Here is a 21,933-nt window from a genome sequence, read left to right as displayed (position 1 = left end):
AGTCAACTCACATTAAGGTGGAAGAATGGTAACCTGGCCTCTGCAAAGGACAGAGTATAAGGATGAAGCACCATGGCGACACTGAGTGCTACTCTGAGTACTTATATATCATCATCTGTCTTAGTTAGGGTTTTACTGCTGTGAACAGACACCATGACCAAGGCAAGTCTTATAAAAACAATATTTAATTAGGGCTTACAGGTTCAGAGGTTCAGTCCATTATCAAAATGGGAGCATGGCGGTGTCCAGGCAAGCATGGAGGAGCTGAGAGCTCTATATCTTCATCTGAAGGCTGCTAGGAGAAGACTGACTTCTAGGCAGCTAGGATGCGGGTCTTAAAGCCCACACCAGTGATAGACCTATTCCAACAAGGCTATACCTAATAGTGCCACTATCTGGGCTAAGCATATACAAACCATCACACCATCCTAGGTTGTAATGCTCATAGAGCCTCAAAACTTCTAAGACACACTGTTTCTTTTAAAGATTTTTTTTTTTTATGGTGCACTGTAGCTGTCTTCAGACATCCTATTACAGATGGTTGTGAGCCACCATGTGGTTGCTGGGAATTGAACTCAGAACCTCTGGAGGAGCAGTCAGTGCTCTTAACCATTGAGCCATCTCTCCAGCCCCTAAATCACACTTATAATGCCTTCAAATATCATGAAAGGAAAGTCCCCCATTAGTAAAAGTGTTGGGAGAGATCTAGATCTCACAGGGTGGGGGTATCCCCGACAGTGATATCAACATTCCCAATTGGCGCTTGTTTTTTTTCTATGTGCTGCTACACCCTGGCAATGAGAACTCTGATGCTGCTGGAGCAGTACCTGCCCATGGGCTATGTGACTGAGGACTCTCATCACTTGCATGTCTACAGGCTTCAGAGATTCACACAGAAATTTACACAGAGACAGTTGATCCCACAGCTGAGGGATGAGCACAGATAAACAGTTTAGAAACACGGGGCCATGTACCTAAACCACATTTGGCCCTTTCTTCCAAGCAAAATGAGCTTGGCTTCATTCATTTCTGTATCATTTTTTTTTAGTCCTACACTGCAAGTAATATGCATCATAAGGAAGGAAGAACACACATTTGTGCTCTTCCTGAGTGATTCAATGGAAATAATAATAATAATAACAATATAATAATGCAGTGTGTCTTAGCCAGTGAAGAGAAGTTATAAAGAGATGCCATGACCACTGCAAATCTTATAAAAGAGAATTTCCTTAGGGCTTGCTTACTGTTTCAGAGGTTAGTCCATTTTCATCATGACATGGAGCATGGTGACACACAGGCAGACTTGGTGCTGGAAAGTTGAGAGTTCTACATCTGGCTCCATTGGCAACAGGAAGAGAAAGCCATTGGGCCAAGCTTAGGCCCTTGAGGCCTCAAAGCCCATGCACAATGACACAACCAACTCCAACAAGACCAAACCTACTCCAGCAAAGCCATCCCTCCTGATCTCTGCCAAGTAGTGTCAATCCATGATGACTAAGGCTTCAAACATAGGAACTTATGGGAGGCATTCTGATTCAAACCACATTCCACTGCCTGGCCCCCATAGAGTCAAACCATAATGAAAAAATGTATTCATTCCAACTTCAAAATTGGGAAGAGATCTGAATGTCCAGGAGGTGGAGACCCTTAGTGTAATTGAGTCACTGAGGGTTGACCATGAAGTTTGAGAGCCAAGGACGACTTGGCTGTCTGTTCTCTGCTTTATGACTGTGAGTTCAGTGTGAACAGCTGGCCTTTCCTGGCACCACTTCCCTGCTCGCTGCTTTGACCTCTCTCTTGTAAAGAAATAATCCTCTCCAATCTTTATCTAGAATAAGCCATTGTTCCCTTAATTACTCCTTCTCGGGTATTTGGACACAGCATGGGGAAAGCAACAAAATCACAGTGAGTTAGTGACAGCATCCACCATTGCTGAGTTAGTGATAGCATCCACACCATTGCTGAGTTAGTGATAGCATCCACCATTGCTGAGTTAGTGATAGCATCCACCATTGCTGAGTTAGTGATAGCGTCCACCGTTGCTGACTTAGTGATAGCATCCATCATTGCTGAGTTAGTGATAGCGTCCACCATTGCTGAGTTAGTGATAGCGTCCANTTAGTGATAGCGTCCACCATTGCTGAGTTAGTGATAGCGTCCACCATTGCTGAGTTAGTGATAGCGTCCACCATTGCTGAGTTAGTGATATCATCCACCATTGCTGAGTTAGTGATAGCATCCATCATTGCTGAGTTAGTGATAGAATCCATCATTGCTGAGTTAGTGATAGCGTCCACCATTGCCTCTGCCCAGCTGGCAGTCCATTATAGTGATTTGTTCACTTCTGCCTCTGAAGCAAGTATGACCTGGACTATGTTCCATATGATATGACCAGGGTGCCATACCTACCAAAAGTCACCCCTGGCTTTTTAGGTTTCTAACCATTGTTAGATCATTCTCCATCTTGACACTCTCCATACCATCCATATCTTAAAGTCAGGAGAGAGAGAGAGAGAGACAGAGACAGAGACAGAGACAGAGAGACAGAGAGAGAGAGACTCAGACACAAATTGGTGTCAATAGCAGGTGAAGCCATACTGCCTCATATGTGAATTTCTGATTCCCTTGTTTAATGTCACTCAATGAGAACCAAATAGACTTTTAAATTCTGTAATAGTTGTTGGACTTACAAGCTAGGTAAATATCCCTTTTAACATATTAAAAATTGTTAGACATCTTCATCCTTTATTCATATGCTATGCACTACCATGTATGACTGTGACTAACTCAAACCAACGAATGCATTTGTACTGGACCATCATTAGTGTTGCTGGGGTTTTCTGTTTCATTATAATGTTCTACTGTGTATCCTGTACTGCACCCTATTGACTTGCTATGCCTGAAATGTAGAATTTCATTACAGCTGAAACTGGAATACGATCACAAAAAGGGCTAAGTCATCTGCATGGCATAAAGAAAAGAGAAAAAGCCAGTGTAATGTGGAGCCATACATCCTCACCCAGCACTTGGGAATCAAAGGTGAGTTTGAGAACAGTCTACTGAACTCATCTATAAAAGTGCATGGTCACAGTTATTGAGCCCTGATTAACAACCTAACATTGATTGGAGTACCCAGTAAACACAAGTTTTATGCTGTGTGGTTCTTTGGGCTTATGATAATGGCACCTTATATACTAAAATCATATCACCAGTAGATACTGGAGCGAGCCATGTCAAAGTGAAAACTAATAATGGCATACATCCAGCATGCATACATACAGTCTCTTATTGTCAGATTCAATGTGAATAGAGGCAAATGGGCTTTTTTAAAAAATTATGTATATGCATGTATATCTGTATCATCCAATGCAGGTATGTGCAGGCATCCCAGGGAGGCAAGAAAGTGTTAGATCTCAGGGAACTACAGTTCTGGGTGGTTGTGAGCTATTTTTCCTGAATGTTGACAACAGAAATCAAGTACGTTCCAAGGGTGGAACACATTCTCAGCTGCTAAGAAAGCCTTCAAGCCAGCAAGGGGTCCCTTTTCTGTTGTTGTTGTTGTTGTTGGTGGTGGTGGTGGTGGTGGTGGTGGTGGTGGCAGTGGCAGCCATGGTGGCCACTTTCAGAGAGTGTCTCTTGTCAGGAAGTTCCTGAGACTGAGGGAGACTTTGGATTCCTGGTCTACCTGCATACCCTTCTGGAGGGCTAGAATTACCGTTCCATGCCAACACCCCAGTTTATATACAGCTGGGGACCAAACCCAAGGCTTCTTTTCAAAAGCCTTCCAGTATACCTGAGGCTCTCTTTCAGTTGTGAAGGACTGCAGCTGGAGTCATATATGCTGTCGACCACTACAGCAGTCATGACCACGTTTCTGTTCCCTGTAGGTTGGCCGAGTAGGTATATGCTAGGAAGCTACAAGTCCTCTATAGCGTCTTGATGGAGTGACACTTGGGTTTATACCTTAGAGTATCATTTTTATACCACATGTGTGAGATGTATTTTGTGCTACCCCTAGAGATGGCCTGCTGGACAACTTACCACTGTGTTCTGATTGGTTCTTCTTGGGTAGGGAATGCTGAGAAATGAATCTACAATACAAGACTGTGGTGATATTTGAACTAATAAATGCAGATAAAGTGTGAACTTGGATTATTGAAAAAAACAACCTGACATTGGAAATTGTATTAGGTCATTGGAATATCTACTAGGGAAAGGTACATGCAGACATTTCCTGATGTACAAAATTCTAAGCCAACTCAGCTGAACGCAGAGCCTATAGACACATGCATTTGTTATTTGGGCTGTCAGTAGGTATTTCCAATGCAATGGGAAATCACCATTGCTGGCGGGTTGTTCATAAAATAGTGCAATGTACAAAACTCAAAGAGCACTCACACAATTCTTATATAAAATATATTCTAAGAGTCATTACAGAATGCATACAGGATCTTCATTTTCCCAACTGGACCTGCAATTTAGAAAAAATACACTTAGGCTTAGGCACTGCATCTCATCCTCTTGGTCACGACACCTTTGGAGGATCAAACGACCCTTTAACAGGGACATATATCAGATATCCTGCATAACAGATATTTATATTACAATTCACAACAGTAGCAAAATTACTGGTATGAAGTAGCAACAAAAATAATTTTACAGTTGGGGGTCACCACAACATGAGGGTATTAAAGGGTCACAGCATTAGGAAGGAAGGCTAAGAACCACTAGGCTAAGATCAAGCTAACTTCTGTTTCCACAGTCTCTGGTTTCCCTGAGAATTTATGACAATGGTCACAGAAAGAGAGGGAGTTCTCAAGTCACAATTCTATGTTAGCCTGCTGTGTGATACTGCCACCAAACACCCAAAGCTGTGCACCATGTGAAGAAAGTTTAAGGTTTTCTTTTCTTTTTTTTTTTTTTTTTTTTTTTTTCACCCTTTTACTGATTCAACCCACATCTAACTGTTTGGGAACAAGCAAAAGAAACTTGTCCTAAATATTGCCATTGTGTTTCAGACTCCATTTTAAGCATAGGGTGAGACTAATTCAAGTTCCCAGGCCTGAGGGGAGCTTCCACTATTCATCTTTCCTCCTCTAAAACAGCAACACTGATTCTGACCAGCTTCCCACGTCAGAGCTCGACTGTTCCGAAGCATAGCGACTGTTTTCAGCCACAGCTTCTGTTGCACACTTTTGTTCCCCAAGGCAGAATGACTGTTCCGAACCACGAAAGAACAAATGGATTTGATTGGTTGAACTTTAAAACCTACACCCCGTGCAGGTTGACATAGGTCAACCTTAAAAAGCCCTTATCCCTCCCTCAATCCTGATTGGTGGGAAAAGGTAACTGTAAGTTAGCACAGATGTTTGTGGGTTTCAAGCATATAAGCTCTGTAACATTCTAGCTTGGGGTCTCAGTTCAGCTCCAGAGCCTGTTCTGTGGCCATGATTTGTCAGTAGCTGCTTGATTCCATTAATTTTCTATCATCTGCATTGACCTGGTGTTTGAATTATATTAGATTTAAGAGGACCCCATAACAATACAACTCTATCTCTTTGGCCTATACTAAGTGTTTCCCCAAAGTTACATTAAAACTTGATGGAGGAACTTTCTATCAGTCTGCTCTTGTGAGATAAATCCCTCCTAAGAGGTGCCCCCGAGTTCTAATTTACCCTAAGCTTCTTGCTTTAAAGGTTCACTACCTTAGTGCTCCTGTGTTGGATGTGGGCAGCTTCTACCACATTAGCATTTGGGGATCATATTCCATCTGTCTTAACAACGAAAATGATCCCAGAGGAAAAATGACAGGACATAGAAAAATACAAAGTTTTTTTATCTATAATGTTCCTGCCACCTTTTGAATAAAAACCACACATGTTTTCATGAAAACAGCAAAACAAGTGTTAGAAGAGAAGGCCCCCTAATATATACTGTGGAATCTGACATTCACATCTGCGTGCCCTGTTCAATAAAGGATGAGCGGATACAATCCCATTGCATCTTCTCTCACAGTAAAGCCTGTAATATCTATATTGTACATGATCAGCTTATTTTACTCAAATGTCATATCCACTAAAACAAAGATATCATGAAAGTTACCCTTCGATGTTAGAAAAGCAAGTACCATCTTACCTTAATGAGTGACGACTTTGCCTCCTCTTCTTGTAAGGTCTTCATTTGGTTTTCAGGAAACACCAAGAGAACACAATTAACTCTCAGCTCTTGGTACCACTTATTAAATACTAAGGGCTTCAGGCTTGATATGGACAGTGGTATATAAATTTAGTTTATATGGCTAACCTTACGGGGGTATATAGTTCATTTACAAGCATGGTTGGGCTGCTGCATTGAAGACAAAAGAACAGAACTTTTCTCTTTTCTACACATTGGAAATCCATCTTAAACAACATGAAACAGTCTGTCTTGGATTGGCTAAACACTGGAATAAATGTTAGCTTAAAATGCCAGATTTCAGCCGGGCGTGGTGGTGCACGCCTTTAAAACCAGCACTCGGGAGGCAGAGGCCAGCCTGGTCTACAGAGTGAGTTCCAGGACAGCCAGGGCTATACAGGGAAACCCTGTCTCAAAANAAAAAAAAAAAAAAATATATATATATATATATATATATATATATATATATATATATTCCAGATTTCTATCACTTATTCAGACAATTTTGATGTCAGGAAAACTGTCCCTACTTTGTAGATACCCGTCAAGTGTATCTTAACCACTGCAGGTGGATAAATACAGAGATTATACTCATTATTGAGCATGTATGATATTTTATAGAATCACATTTTTTTTCTGTATGTGTATACATGATTTCCTGTGTGCACATGGTATGGGACACATCTGGAAGACAGAGGACAATTCTGAATTTTTAAAATTCACCCCACATAAAGGTTCACAACTATTTGAAACTCTAGTTCCAGGGGATTTGGTTATATTTTCTAGCCTCCGTAGGCACAAAGCATGTATGTGGTATACCTACTACCATGCAGGCAAAGCATTCATGTGGATGAAATAAAAATAAATTAGCAAAAATACTAAAAAAAAAAAAAAGCCCACCCTGTAAGCATAAAAACGATGCTTGTGTTAGCCTGAGTGCATACTAAGTGTCTATTACTAAAACAAAAGCAGCATTGCTTTCCAGGATGCTCCAATTGCAGCATCTTCAATAGATCCACAGAGTCAGCTGAACCTCAGAACACTGGATAGGCTAATAGTTCATAGTAAGACATCTATGACGATAACACCTGGAAAACACATCTTCTTACATTAAGGCCTCACATTTAGCTACTGGCCAAGTCACAGGATAGTCCTTATGCTTGAGAGGCAAGAACTTTAGCAACTGGGTTGTCCTCCCTGTCCTTAAAAAGGACATTAAGAGGAACAAAAACAGGTGTTTTGGTGACAGCTTCATCTCTTCATATAACGCATGAAAAATTTCCATTCTATTTATGCCACTAAAAAACAAAGTAGATTTTAAGTCTCCACAGATTTATGTTTGTATCACATATGTTCATCCTGTCTGACATTCCTACCGCCAAATAAATCCTGTCTATGATGTGTGTGATTTCCACCAAAGGGAACACATGAAAGAAGTAAAATACATATTAAAGAAGGCAGCAAGAGGAGAAAGCAGCAATCTCTGCTTGGAGTATACTTGCTTCCCTTTTAGGAGAGGGATCAGAAAGAGGCAAGAAAGGGGAAACTGAGTCACTGTGCTTCTACTAGGGTCCAGCTCATGTGACATGAGATGACCAATCAGCACATAGCTCCAAACCTACAAAACCATCTTTGCTGCCATGAGATTTGAAATGGAGTTTCCCATTTTTAATGCAGAAAGAGTCTGTCTGTCTACACAATTAAAATTGTCTTTGGGGTGGCTTACTGTGATTCGCCATCTCAGAGGCTCTGGTTTGACTGTGAAATGTCCCTCACAGTCTGTGGTTGAACTCCTGCTCGTACAGCTTGTGGTATTGTTTGGGAAGGCTTTGGAACCATTTACAGGTGAACCATTCCTGAAGGAAATGAACTGTGGGGCCAGAACTTGAGGCTTGAGAGCCAAGCCCTGCTCGTTCCATGTCTGCTTCCTAAATGTATTCCTATGGATGCAATGGAAAGGGCTGACCTCTGTACTTGCTCCATGACTTCCAAGAGTCCTGCAATGGCTTCCTGATGGAATTATGCCCTTGAGCTATGATCCAGAATAAGCCCTTCCTCCTCTAAATAGCTTCTCATCAGGCTTGGTCACAGCAATGAGGAAAGTAAGGAGCACACAGTGATTCGGGTGTAGACCCCCATCGTTGCTTCCCGCTGTTTGCAGATACACTAAACTGACTCACTCCTTCCTACTGCTTCTCAAGCAGCTACCATGACCTGGTGTTTCTAGACTCTTCCCTGGATCAGACTAGGAAGGCATCACTATCTACCCGTTTCCCTCCTCACTCTGCAGGTCCCTCACAGTTACCCTGCATCTTCTTGTCACTCTGTTTAGTCTGATCAGCTATTGCTGTCTGGAAGAGTAAGAAGACAGGGGCTCACACACACTGTTGTTGACAGCAAGGGAAGCCATAACACTTGACAGAAGAAAAGCCTCAGATTTCCTGTGTTCCACATCATTCAAAGAACAAAATGGATACAGAAGTGCATTTTATGTGTACATGTGTGCTGCCTGCATCTCTGTCCACGGCACATGCATTCCTGGTACCCGTGGAGTCTAGAAAGGGGTGTCAGATCTCCTGGAACTGCAGTTAGAGATGGACATGAACCAAGATGTGGGTGCTTTGGAGCAAATCCACATTCTGAGAGCAGCCAGTGCTCTAAACCACTGAGCTATCTGGTCAGACCCTTTAAATTCATTCTTAAATATTTCCTGAAATGCTATGGCATAGTTCTCTTGAGCTAGGTCAATTAATATTCACACATTAAAAAGTGCTGCATGACAGCTTTATTCCTTTTACATTTGGGAACATTATACTATATATAGTGAACAACAAACCAATTTTTAAAATTTCCACAATACCTTCAAAAAAGTGCTTCAGAGTTCTTCATTTTGCTGTTCTACTGAAACGACAGCATTGTGTCGCAGCAATTTTTTCTTGAAATTTAGTCTTCGCACCAGAGCTGAAAATGGATTGTATTCACAGCAACAAGAGTTAGGCTAGCAGAATGGTATTTTTAAAAGGAGCCTTTAAATATTTGATCTCATCAAGTACACTCACTTGATTCAGAACAGGACTTCGGGAAGCTACTGCATATGTGAGTGCACACTTACACTATGTATTATATGGTCAGTGAAGACAGATGTCATTCTAAATGGATGAGATATAGCACAGCACTGATTTATCAGCCGAGTTAACGAGCGTGGGTTAACACCTGATGGCCAGCCTCTACACTAGTAAAGCCTTTCACGGCTTCTGACTAGAACTGGCATGGAGAAGAAGCCCAATTATGACAAATGTGCAGTCTCTCCCATCAGCAGATGGAGGATCTGATTAAAGGCAGGTGAACTTTTCTCCTGTTTCTCATTTTACCTTCTGTGCCTGTCTCCCCATTTTATTATGTTGTTGTCAGACAGGTACTCTATACCAGCTTAGGCTGGCCAGGAAGACCCAGGGGTTACCAATAACCTTGAACTCCTAACCCCCATTTCCACTTTTGGAGTGCTAGGATTACAGGCCTGTGCGCCAGTACCTCCATTTATACAGTGCTGATGATCAAAGGCAGGGCCTCCTACATGACAGGCAGGCACTCTACCTCTGGAGCTGCCTCCCAGCACACATGCCCTTTTACTATCATTCACACTTGAGAATGTCTGCACCGTGGTGCTTAGACGATGCAATGGGTTTATGACCAGCGCAGTAGTCATGATATCTGGGTTCTCTGCAGGTATACCTGGGAAATTGGAACCCTTCTACAGTGGCTAATGGTGTTTTGATGAAGTAATATATGGACATTTTGGCTCACAGCATCTATAGTGGATCACGTTTGCATATATAATGTGGATGTTGGCCTGAGTTTACCTCTTTTTCTTGGTTGACTATTCTATGGAGAAGTTCACAGAGATAGAAAAATCCCAAACATATCTGTGATGAGGTCTGAACTAATTAATGTAGGGAGAGTGTACACTCTGATATTTCATTGTATGAACACTGGAAACAGGGCTGAGTGTTTGGCATATCTGTTTAGGAAAAATCAATAATAGACACATCCTGATGTACAAAATCTCACAATCAACCGAGGTGGTCACAACTGAATGTTTGCATGGTACACAAAGGGCCATGATTAGTTACTTGAGATTCTGTTTTTGTTTTTGTTTTTGTTTTTAAAATAAAGTCCCAATCATCAGTAGGTGGCTGAGATCACAGTGATATATCTGAGAAAAGACAAGCAGGAATTATACAATTCTTATCCCCAAAAAGTCTTAGGAAACCCATCCCATAATACGTACAAGTTCCTTTCTTCCTTGGTGCCACCTACAATTTAAAGAAAAGAAACACTCTTAGGCCCAGACTGTGGGAAGTATCCACCTTGGCTTTGTTGGGTAGGTGTTCTAGTCTTTGGTGCTGATATGCACTCTGGATACTAGCCAAGTGTGGTGGCTGTGTGGTCCTGGGAGAGCATGGTTCTGCAGGTCATCGGGTGACACAGACAGATGGAGATGGGCTAGGAGGAAAGGCTGAGAGGGGCAGCAGGAAAGAGCTGCACCAAGAAGCAGAGTGCCCAGGGAGTTGAGGGGAGGTGGGAGGAAGGGCTTCTGTTAGCTGCAGTAAGATTGATCCTGAAGAGATCAGAACACAGGACAGGTGGAATAGTGAAAATCAGCCCAGTGTGCCCACTAGGGTCCCTTGGTATAAAGTGTTTCTGTAAGTAGGCAGCTGACACAGTAGAGTGGTGATGGACTAGAAAGAAACCTGAGAGGGCTTGCAGGAAAGAGCTAAGGGGACTCTGGGTCTGCACTAAGAAATAGAGTCCCCAGGAGATGCAAAACACAAGTTCTTCGTGAATATTATGTCTGTTACTTCTTGATTGAACATTATACAACATCACATCTGGAAAGGGACATTTACTCAAGAGGCAATGACCACCAACAATATGTCTGAAACTGACATTGGGTATACCTTTGTGAGCCAGGGATGACTTGGTACAATTTCATTCCTGCCTCTTCCTAAGTGAACACCCTAATATCTATGGTGTCTGTGATTTTTATTATTCAAATATGGTATCAATTACAAATAACAGATTTATGAACATCGCCTTTCTATCTTAAGAAATGGGACGATCGGGGCTGGTGAGATGGCTCAGCGGTTAAGAGCACTGACTGCTCTTCCAAAGGTCCTGAGTTCAATTCCCCCAGCAACCACATGGTGGCTCACAACCATCCGTAACGAGATCTGACGCCCTCTTCTGGTGTGTCTGAAGACAGGTACAGTGTACTTACATATAATAATAAATAAATCTTAAAAAAAAAAAAAAAGAAAGAAATGGGATGATCATCTTACCTTAGGTGACTTTGCCTCCTCACCTTCTGAGGCCTTTTTCTGGAAGTCAATGGGAAGAACTAGGAAGACACAAAATAACAATCAGAACATGGTGCTGCTTGAATTACCCAGAGTTCTTTGCTTCGGAATGGATGTAGTTGATTAGCAAATGTGACTGGGCTAGTACTGAACCATTGTACTTGATGGGAAAAGGACTGAGAGTAGACTAGAAGAAACGTGAGGGACTGTGGTTTTGGTCTTCTAAGTAATGAGAAGCTAAAGTGGTGTAGAGCAATCAACCCATTGTCAACTGGGTAAAAACACTGAGTAAGTTGTATGCTTAAAGGAGAGCTCTACCACTTCGGACCATCCTAAAGACCAAGAGAACTGGTACTGCTTTCTATTTATCTTTCAACCCATTTCAATGCCCACAAACTCACACTGTGCATATATACACACACACACACACACACACATGCACACACATATTCACATCACACTCACAGTCTGTATTTATCATAGCATATAGGAATTTAAAATTGATAGTGTGCATGTTGTTATAGGTTAGTTGACTTAGTAGCAGGTACAAGATAATATATTCATACACTTATCCTTTCATGCATAATAAGAGATTATTGAATAGTAGAAGGGACTGGAATTCATAAACAGAATCCATGATACATCATTTTATTCTCCTCTGATCTTCTTTTGCTATGCCATCTATTGTGTACATTATGTGAGTAGATGTTCAGTGTCTGACCAAGGAACACACTGAGATGATTTAGCATGGTGATCTGAACCTTACTGACCACCAGAATTACTTAATACAACTCTACTTCAGAAATGCCAGAGTTGATGCATTGTGTTAGCACTGGAGTGGTAATGTGTTCTTGTGTGTCACTGTAATGAACTGTGTACTCATATTGTCTCAGCCTCTGTCATCACTAAAGGCCATTCCCATCCTGACTTTAGGACAGATGTGTGAGCTGATCCAGGACTCCCAAAACATGCATGCCCCAATCCCCAGTGTTTGTGAACTAACCAAAACCTTGGGTTCTATAACTTTGACACTCATGCTACAATATCTGCCCCTGGGGTGTGTGAGCATGAGCTCCATCTCATGAGGTGGATATGGTAGAGGATTTCTCAAGGCTGTTAGAAATCAAGACATTTGCAGAAGTGATAGATCCCCTTCTCTTGTAACTAACAGCTCAAGGATGAGCCAGGTCAACAGTTCAGAGTATCAGCATCAGCACCACAATCTGGGCTCCCATCTTGGCTCTTCCACTGAAGAACAGAGGAGTCTGGGTGCCTTCATCACTATCTGTCTTTGATTTCAGCTCTGGGGTGTGCACAAAGAGTTGACAAGGATATGTGTGTCTGTGTTGTTGGTGTGTGATTGGACATGTATGTCTGCAGTGATGGTCTGTGAGTTAATGAACACAGGGCATGAGGTGTAAATGCTCAGGAAGGTTATTTGTGGGGGAAATGTGCTGCTGAAGTCCTCCCAACTTCGTCTAAGTCAGATCTTGGATTCCAAATTTCCAAACCATTGTTCTTCTATGACATATGCCTGCTTGGAATGAAAGCAGCCATTTTCATTTTCTCCAGACTCAGGATGGACAGAGTCAGTTAAACATCTAACAGGAGTGCCTGAGTACTACTCAGTGTCCGCTCCTAAAGAAAGGTCAGTGTTGTTCTCGCCAATCTTCCAGTTGTCTGACTGTGACCAGTGGACTTGTTTCAATGTCATAAAGCCCAGAAGAGTGGGTGGATGACATTCTATAAGACATCAAGTATTGCAAGCACTGGAGAGCCCTTACATTATTAATCACATTATTAATGGCTCACAAATAGGAGGGCCTCTACATTTAGCTATTTGCACAAAAATGGAAAGCCTACAGTTCAACTTCTTGAAAGAGCTCAAAAATGAAGGATCAGGAGAACTAAGCCACATAACACATGAAAACATGTTTAGCTACCAGCATCTTTTCAGTGTTGTACCTCTATATGAAGACTGGTTTAGCTAGCTTGAGTCGGTCATTACAGGGCACATTATTTACTCACTGCTGGATATAAACCACTATGAAATACATATGTTCTTATTCATCAGTCTTGAGGATTGATACCATTCTCATTTTTTACACGATGAAACAGTGACTTCTCATTGGAAAAAGTGGTTTCCATTCTTGAAAATGCTTACCTCGAGGGCAGTGAGATGAAAAATTAACTACTATTGCGCTTTCTAGTGATTCACATAAAATGTTTTCAGTTTAATTAAATACAGACAGTACAAATACCTGTGAACCTTGACATAAAAGAAAAACACATGCCCATAATTCCCTGAATGTATACATCTTACAGGGAAAAAGAGAGACTATGTTAAAAAATAAAGATACAGGGGCTGGAGAGATGGCTCAGTGGTTAAGAGCACTGATTGCTCTTCCAGAGGTCCTGAGTTCAATTCCCAGAAACCGCATGGTGGCTCACAACCATCTATAATGGATCTGATGCCCTCTTCTGGTGTGTCTGAAGACAGCTACAGTGTACTCATATACATAAAATAAATAAATCTTTAAAATATAGATATATAACTATGAAAAATACCTCAAAACATTAACATTTTGGACTCCCTCCAGCTTTATGAGATATATTTTAATACATATAACCTAAATCATAACCTACAGTAGCTGGATATTGTGGTGCATGCCTTTATTCCCAGCACTCAGGAGGCAGACACAAGTCATCTCTCTGTGAGGCTGAGGTCAGCCTGGTCTGCATACCCAGGGTTATTCACAATATATATTGTCTCAAATATATGCATGCCATAAAATTGCTGTAAATACACCAAGGAATATCTATGGAAAACTTGATGAATCAAATAAGTTATAGAATAGAACTGTAAAGCATAATCAAAATTGTGTATATCAAAGGGAAAAATTATTTGAACAAAATATATTGAGAAATGACCAGTCCAGTTGAGGGATGACGTTCAAAGGTGAGTATTACCTTTAGAGGAACATCTGTTTCCCATTGTGAAATCTCTATCAAACCAAAATATATAACTCTGCACTATCCCAAGTGTATGTTGAGAAGTCTCACATCACACTGAAATTCAGAACTGAAGCATCATAGCATATCATCACATAACCATAGCAACACTATGTCACAGAACTTTCAGAATGAATTCACATTCCATACTGTGATATCCAGGAGCTGCTAGGTCACTGAGCCAACAGTTGGCTCAGCTGCTAAGAGCACTTTGCCCTATAAGCCTGTGACTCAAGTTGAGAACCTATGGTGGAAGGAGAGGACCAGTTTCTCAAATTGCCCTCTAACCTGCATCCATGTACCATGGCATACATGGGGGTGACACTAATATATACACTAAGCATGCACACAGTAGTGATTTTTAAAAGAATAGAGAATAGGTTATCATAGGTGATATCATATGCACAATATCCTTTCCCTGAGAATATACCTACCAGAGTACACATTTTGTCCCATCTGTTATTATGAGATTCCTTGACTATGTTTCTGACTTCACTGAAAAATTTCTGTCACTGTATATTTAAACAATGAGCTATTTTCACCAGGAAAATAACAGGAAAAGTGGTTTTTCTGAGACCATTCTCCTTGGACCTAAGCATAATTTTACTAAATATAAAATTTAAGATAAACTTCAATATGAAGCTACACCTATAAAGTCTCATCAACATGGCTGCCTAGACATGAGCTTAACAAGAATGACACTAACAGACATGCCAGAGTGGGCAGGGGAAAATCCACATTCCCTCAGCCCTACATAAAGAACGACAGGCAACTAAGGAAAGCTGACAACAAGAGAAAGTCTTCCAGACCCAATACAAGTGATCAGCCCTAAAACATATACATACAAGAAAAATTATACAGCCTAATATACAGGTTGTATTTAGGAATATATCGTATACATGTACTTATATGCATATAACAAAATTTTTAAAAGAAGCTGTGAATTTGAAAAAGAACAAGGCGGGGCATATGGAAGGGTTTGGAGGGAGAAATGGTACAATTATAATATAATCTCAAAAATTAAAAAACCCTCAATTTTAGAAAGCAAAGAAAAAAGAGTCTCTAATTTACTTTGTGAAGCTACTATGACTGCTATACTGAAGACAGTACAGTGAGTTTACAAAATACTGACGGGGCCATTCCGCTGTTGCCCAACCTTTACAGATACTGCGCCCTCCCTACCTCTGGCCTAAGAACAGGGACAGACCTCATTCCTGTGGAGATGTTCTGCCCCTAGTCACACTGTGATTCTTAGGGCTACCTGTGGAACCTCTGCTTCACAGGGAGCTATGTGGACGCTCATTCATGGTGAAGAGACAAGAAAGGTCCCTACTGTTCATGCAAGATTGCCCACTGATGCACTGAGAGAAACTGCTCTGTAAAGAAAATATGTGAAGGCCAAAAGCAAGAAATTTTTCAAAAGCAGCTCCTGAAGTGGAAATTTCTGATTTCTTTAGAGACTCGATTGTGTCATGTGGAACTGTCATAGGAGAGGATGTTTTTGCTGAAGCAGACACATGGGAGGATGCTTTTACTGAGAGGAGACACGTGATGTTTTTTTCTGGAAGCTGCCTAGAAAAGGGCATGTGATGTTTTGCTAGAGCGGATGCTTGAGAGAGCACGTGATGTTTGGATAGGGTATGAATATAACCCAACAGACAGTGGGTGACACTGTGTAGCGTTGGTTCGCCTTGCCACTCTGCTGGTCATCATTGGGCTTTGCTGACACTGATCTTTGCAGATAACACTTTGTCATTTGTTGTGACTTCATAGAAATGCCACCAAAGAATTTCTGGTGGTAGTCCATGGACTTGGGCCATTGGCAGAGCTTCATGTTTTTTTCTGGATTGAATTGCAGTTGCTGATAGGTGAATGGTGTTTGTGAGTGGATCAAGCTACCACTGCTGATTCGTGTGAACTGAACTGCTGGTATCCTGACAATGCAGATTGGATTCACTCCAGACATCTATTTCTAAACAGACCACATCTTTCTATGCTCTATCAACATTTCCTTTCTACCTCTGGTAGATGGTGGGCTAGGAGGGTGATTAAAGCATTTAAGAACCCTTATTAAAAGTGGATTTTGAGGGCAGTGGTGGCGCATGCCTTTAATCCCAGCACTTGGGAGGCAGAGGCAGGCAGATTTCTGAGTTCAAGGCCAGCCTGGTCTACAGAGTGAGTTCCAGGACAGCCAGGGCTATACAGAGAAACCCTGTCTCCACCCCCACCCCCCAAAAAAAAGTGGGTTTTGAAAAAGCCTACAAGCTCCTCCAAAATGAGTTTTCCTATGTGAGATGCTTTATAACAAAGACAGTGTGGTGAATTTGCTTGCCTTTCATGGAAAATGTTAACTGAATCTTACAGTTATCCTTTCTGTTTAGGATTCTGAGTTTCCTTCAGATTTCTACTATATAGTAGTACACAAACAAAGAAAAGGTAGTAGACTGTCCCGTCATGGTGGCATTGTGAGCAGAGCCCATTCCCCAATCCCTGAGACTCACCTGCTGGTGCATAGCAGGTGTCTCCCTTAATCCAGACTGCAGCGTTTAAATAGAGCCCAACTCTGTCTTTTGTGGTGGTACAAACCTGTGATCCCAGCACTCAGGATCAAGAATGTATTTGTATACATGTGTCTCTGAGAACATGTGCACATACATGAGGAGACCAGAAGAAGGTGTCACATCTCCTGGGGCAGTTTTTATAGACAGTTATGAGCAAGCTGAAGTGAGTGGTAGGAGCTGAACCCTGCCCCTGCAAGTGTGGCAAGAGTTCTTAATATCTGAGCCATCTTCCAGTCTGGGAATACTTGCTTTTAACATTTACATATATGAATACAAATAATTGAATGAGTGTGGCTATAGGCTGCAAATTATAAAATAAATATGGGAGATGGAAAGGGTGTATTGGATAATGGGGGCAGGGATAGTAGAACACATGTGACATGAGAGCAGAAAGGAGGCAACCGGGGTGGCAAGGGACCAGGGGAGGCAAGGGACAGGGAGAGGCAAGGGACAGGGGGAGGCAAGGGACAGGGGGAGGCAAGGGACAGGGGGAGGCAAGGGACAGGGGGAGGCAAAGGACAGGGAGAGGCAAGAAGATGAGGGGAAAGAGGGCAGGGTGAAGTATCGATAATGATAAACTATGTTTGAAAATACCATAAGAAAATTTGCTTGCTATATGAAAAGAATAAAAATTTTAAAACACACAAGGAAGCTTGGCATGTTGGTGCACACATTTGATCTGTGTTGGGAGGCAGAGACAGGTGAATCTCTGTGAGTTTGACCTACATAGTGAGTTCCAGGACAGCGAAGGCTACATAGTGAGACCCTGTCTCAAAAAACTAACCAACCAATCAACCAAACAGATGCTGGGGAAGTAGTCCTGTGGGTAAGAGCCCTTGCTGATTTCAAATCCCCTGGATCAACATAAAAACATACACATCCCTGTATGTTGTGTGACGGTGTTCCCGGGAAGACATGGAGAAAATCTACCAACCCCAGATTGGGAATGGTGAAAGATCAAAGTAGTCACAATGAACTGATTTGGTCTTTCTTCAGTGACATGGAGAGAGAGAGAGAGAGAGAGAGAGAGAGAGAGAGAGAGAGAGAGAGAGAGAGAGACTAGGAGACCAGAAGACAAGGGATTGGGATCAGAAAGTCTTACACAGGGGGCTGGCAAGATGGCTCAGTGGGTAAGAGCACTGACTTGCTCTTCCAAAGGTCATGAGTTCAAGTCCCAGCAACCACATGGTGCCTCACAACCACACATAATGAGATCTGATGCCTTCTGCTGGTGCGTCTGAAGTCAGCTACGCTGTACTTATATATAATAATAAATAAATCTTTTGGGCCAGATTGACCGGATAGATCGAGGCTGATCGGGGCTGACCGGAGCAAACAGGGTTGATCAGAGCGAGCAGAGGTCCTAAAAATTCAATTCCCAACAACCACATGAAGGCTCACATACATACATACAGTGTACTAACATACATAAAAATAAATAAATCTTAAAAAAAAAAAAGTCTTGCACAAGCTACATCTCATGCCAAGAAAGGTTATTCAGAAGTACTGCATCTTATATACTATTTCCAGAGGAGAAATGGAGACTTCCATGAAGTCAGCAGAAACTAGGCATGCATGCATGTGTGTGTGTATGTGTGTGTGTGTTCACACACATTTTTAAAAAATCTTTTAAAAGATGTGATGGTTTGTATATCCTTAGCCCAGGGAGTGGCACTATTAGGAGGTGTGGCCTTGTTGGATTAGGTGTGTCACCATGGGCATAGGCTTTAATACCCTCCTCCTAGCTGTCTGGAATAGTGGCCTTCATATTAAGATGTAGAACTCGGCTGTGGTCCGCACGACTCTCTGAGCTTCGCCATGCTGCCCAAAGACAAGAAGAAGAAAGATGCCGGAAAGTCGGCCAAAAAGGATAAAGACCCAGTAAATAAGTCTAGTGGCAAGGCCAAGAAGAAGAAGTGGTCCAAAGGCAAAGTTCGGAACAAGTTGAACAATCTTGTCCTGTTCGACAAAGCGACATACGACAAGCTCTGTAAGGAGGTTCCGAACTATAAGCTTATTACTCCAGCCGTGGTCTCCGAGAGACTGAAGATTCTCGGTTCCTTGGCCAGGGCAGCCCTTCAGGAGCTCCTTAGTAAAGGACTTATCAAGCTGGTTTCAAAGCACAGAGCCCAAGTCATTTACACCAGAAACACAAAGGGTGGAGACGCCCCAGCTGCTGGCGAAGATGCATGAACAGGTTCAATCAGCTGTGCGTTTGAGAAAAAAAAACCTTATCGAATCAAAAAAAAAAAAAAAAAAAAGATGTAGAACTCTCAGCTCCTCCTGCATCATGATTGCCTGGACGCTGCCATGCTCCTGCTTTGATAATGGACTGAACCTCAGCCCCAATTAAATGCTGTCCTTATAAGACTTGCCTTGGTCATGGTGTCTCTTCACAGCCGTAAAACCCTAAAACAAAAGAAATAGTTAACATTTCTCTTTCTCTCTCCCTTTCTCTGGCCCCCTCCCTCCTTCCCTGCTTCCTACAGTTCTCTTGAATAAATATTATAGCTTCTGGTTTTGTGTTTTTATGGGATTCCTGAGTCACCAAACAAGATTGGTCCCTGGGTCTGTATCTGTTTCTTGTGGCTTTTCTTGGGCTCTTTCTCTATGTTTGTGTGTTTTGTCCTATACTGATGAGTTTGCTTTTTCTTTTCTTTTTTAAAATTTATTTATTTATTCACTTTACAATCCAAAGATATTAAGAGACAAGGTCTTTACTGTGCTTGGTTAGAGTTACCCAAAGATATTTTATATGACTTGAGGCTATTGTGAAAGGTATTGTTTCCCTGATTTCTCAGTTCGTTTGTCATTTTTATAAAGGATGGTTACTGATTTCTGTGAGTTAATTTTGTAGTATGCTAATTTGCTGAAAGTTTTTACCAGCTATAGGAGTTTTGTGGTGAAACAGTCACTTATGTATATTCCCATACCATCTGCAAATAAAGATACTTTGACTTCTTCCCTTCCAAAAAGAAAAAGAAAAGAAATAGTTATGTCAACAGGATTCCCTTAGGCCAATAATTTCCCTGGCCATAGGATTTGGCCTTGTTTACAATACAGTTATGAATTCTATCCTGTGGAGCAAGCCTTATATCCAATCAAGAGAGTAGCTGGCTATTCTCATAAGCAGTCTTGCCACCATTGTACTGGTAGGTAAAACCTTACCTGGTACTTTAGAGTTTTAACATGCAAGGTGTATTGCCTAGTTTATGACAACTTGACACAGCTGAGTTATCTCAGTTGAGAAAATGCCTCTATAAGTTCTGGCTGTAAGGCTGTGGGGCTGTAGGGCCTGACCAATTGTAGGTGGTGCCATCCCTGGGCTGGTGGTCCTGGGATTTATAAGAAAGCAGGCTGAACCTCTGCAGCAGCTCCTGCCTGCAGCTTCCAGCCCTGCTTGATTTCCTTCCTGACTTCCTTTAATGATGACTACAGTGTGGAAGTGTGAGGCAAATGTGCGATTTTCTTCCCAACTTTCTTTTGGATTGTTTCCTCACAGCAATAGAAACCCTAACTAGGACACTATGGTGGTTTAATACACTTGGCCCATGGGATGTGCTACTATTAGGAGGTATGGCCTTGTTGGAGTAGGTGTGGCCTTGCCGGAGTGGGTGTGGCCTTGTTGGAGTGGGTGTAGCCTTGTTGGAGTAGGTGTGGCCTTGTTGTGTATCACTGTGGGGGTGGGCTTTGAGGTCCTATGCTCAAGCATCACCTAGTGTGGAAGAGGAGACCTTTCTCCTGGCTGCCTGTGGAAGACAATCTTCTCTTGGCTGCCTTGAGATCAAGGTGTAGCACTCTTGGCTCCTCCAAGACCATGTCTGCCTGCATGCTGCCATGCTTCCTACCAAGATGATAAATGGACTAAACCTCTGAAACTGTAAGCCAAACCAATTAAATGTTTTTCTTTCTAAGAGTTGCCTTGGGCATGATGTTTCATCACAGCAATAGAAACCTTAACTGGGACATGGAGTCCAGCACTATGTAAGACCACTGAAGTTCTTTCTCCCCAGCAGCCTGCATGGCACCATTAGCATTTCCTGGTCAGACAAGGTTAGTTTCTCTGTGTCCCATATCCAAAGCAAGTAGTGTCTTCATCAACAAAGTCTTACCATCTGGATATGGTATACAACCAAGAGTGATAGCCATAGCTTGTGTTGTTTGAGGATTCTTTGGGGCCTTCTTGGCCAATAACTCATAGGAGGGTATTATCTCTTACCTGCCACTGAAATTTTTATTCAATCACCTGTGTCCTCTGGAAGCAGCATAGTTTACCAATGTGGGGTATCTCTGTTTACTCTTTCCTTGTTATACAATACCCAGTTTAAAATTTAGTGAAGTTTCATAAGGCTTCTTCTTCTTCTTAGAATGTGAGGGCCAGAAGGCAGGGAGGAGGGCTGTAAGATATCATCTCCTGAGTAAGATCCAACCATTGCAACACAAACTCATAGCAGCTGCTGATGTCTGCACAGGGTCTACAGAAGGTCACGCCCATCAGCAGCCACGCATGAATGGAGGGTGGGGTTACTGCTCCACTATTTCATACAGATAGATGCAGGGAGAGAGGGAGTCACTGCCTTCAGTCACATGCTCCCTGATGCGTCACCAGGCTCCAGTGGGTAGTTCAAATTCAATTGTCACACACATGGCCATGGTTAAAATAGTGGTGGTGCACACCTTTAATCCCAGCACTTGGGAGGCAGAGGCAGGTGGATTTCTGAGTTGGAGGCCAGCCTGGTCTACAGAGTGAGTTCCAGGACATCCAGGGAAACACAGAGAAACCCCCTCTCAAAAAAAAAAAAAAAAAAAAAGTCCTCACATGTGTACCA

The 21,933-nt window shown here is 42.1% G+C and overlaps 1 long non-coding RNA gene and 1 pseudogene across 1 annotated transcript; one reads left to right on the top strand and one right to left on the bottom strand.

Moving 5' to 3' along the window:
- Positions 1-4,402: 4,402 nt before the first annotated feature.
- LOC110300997 lies at positions 4,403-10,483 on the bottom strand. The gene is made up of 4 exons (XR_002378654.1): positions 10,463-10,483; positions 9,035-9,135; positions 6,136-6,174; positions 4,403-4,471 (listed from the first exon to the last, which is right to left on the bottom strand). It is a non-coding gene; the product is annotated as an uncharacterized LOC110300997 (long non-coding RNA).
- Positions 10,484-18,922: 8,439 nt separating this feature from the next.
- Positions 18,923-19,311, top strand: LOC110302580 (annotated as a pseudogene).
- The last annotated feature ends 2,622 nt before the right edge of the window (positions 19,312-21,933 follow it).

Source organism: Mus caroli, chromosome 9 (genome assembly GCF_900094665.2).
Source record: "Mus caroli chromosome 9, CAROLI_EIJ_v1.1, whole genome shotgun sequence".
Classification (NCBI taxonomy): Eukaryota; Metazoa; Chordata; class Mammalia; order Rodentia; family Muridae; genus Mus; species Mus caroli.
The sequence above is the reverse complement of the archived record's forward strand: the minus strand, read 5'-3'. Positions and strand labels throughout refer to the sequence as shown.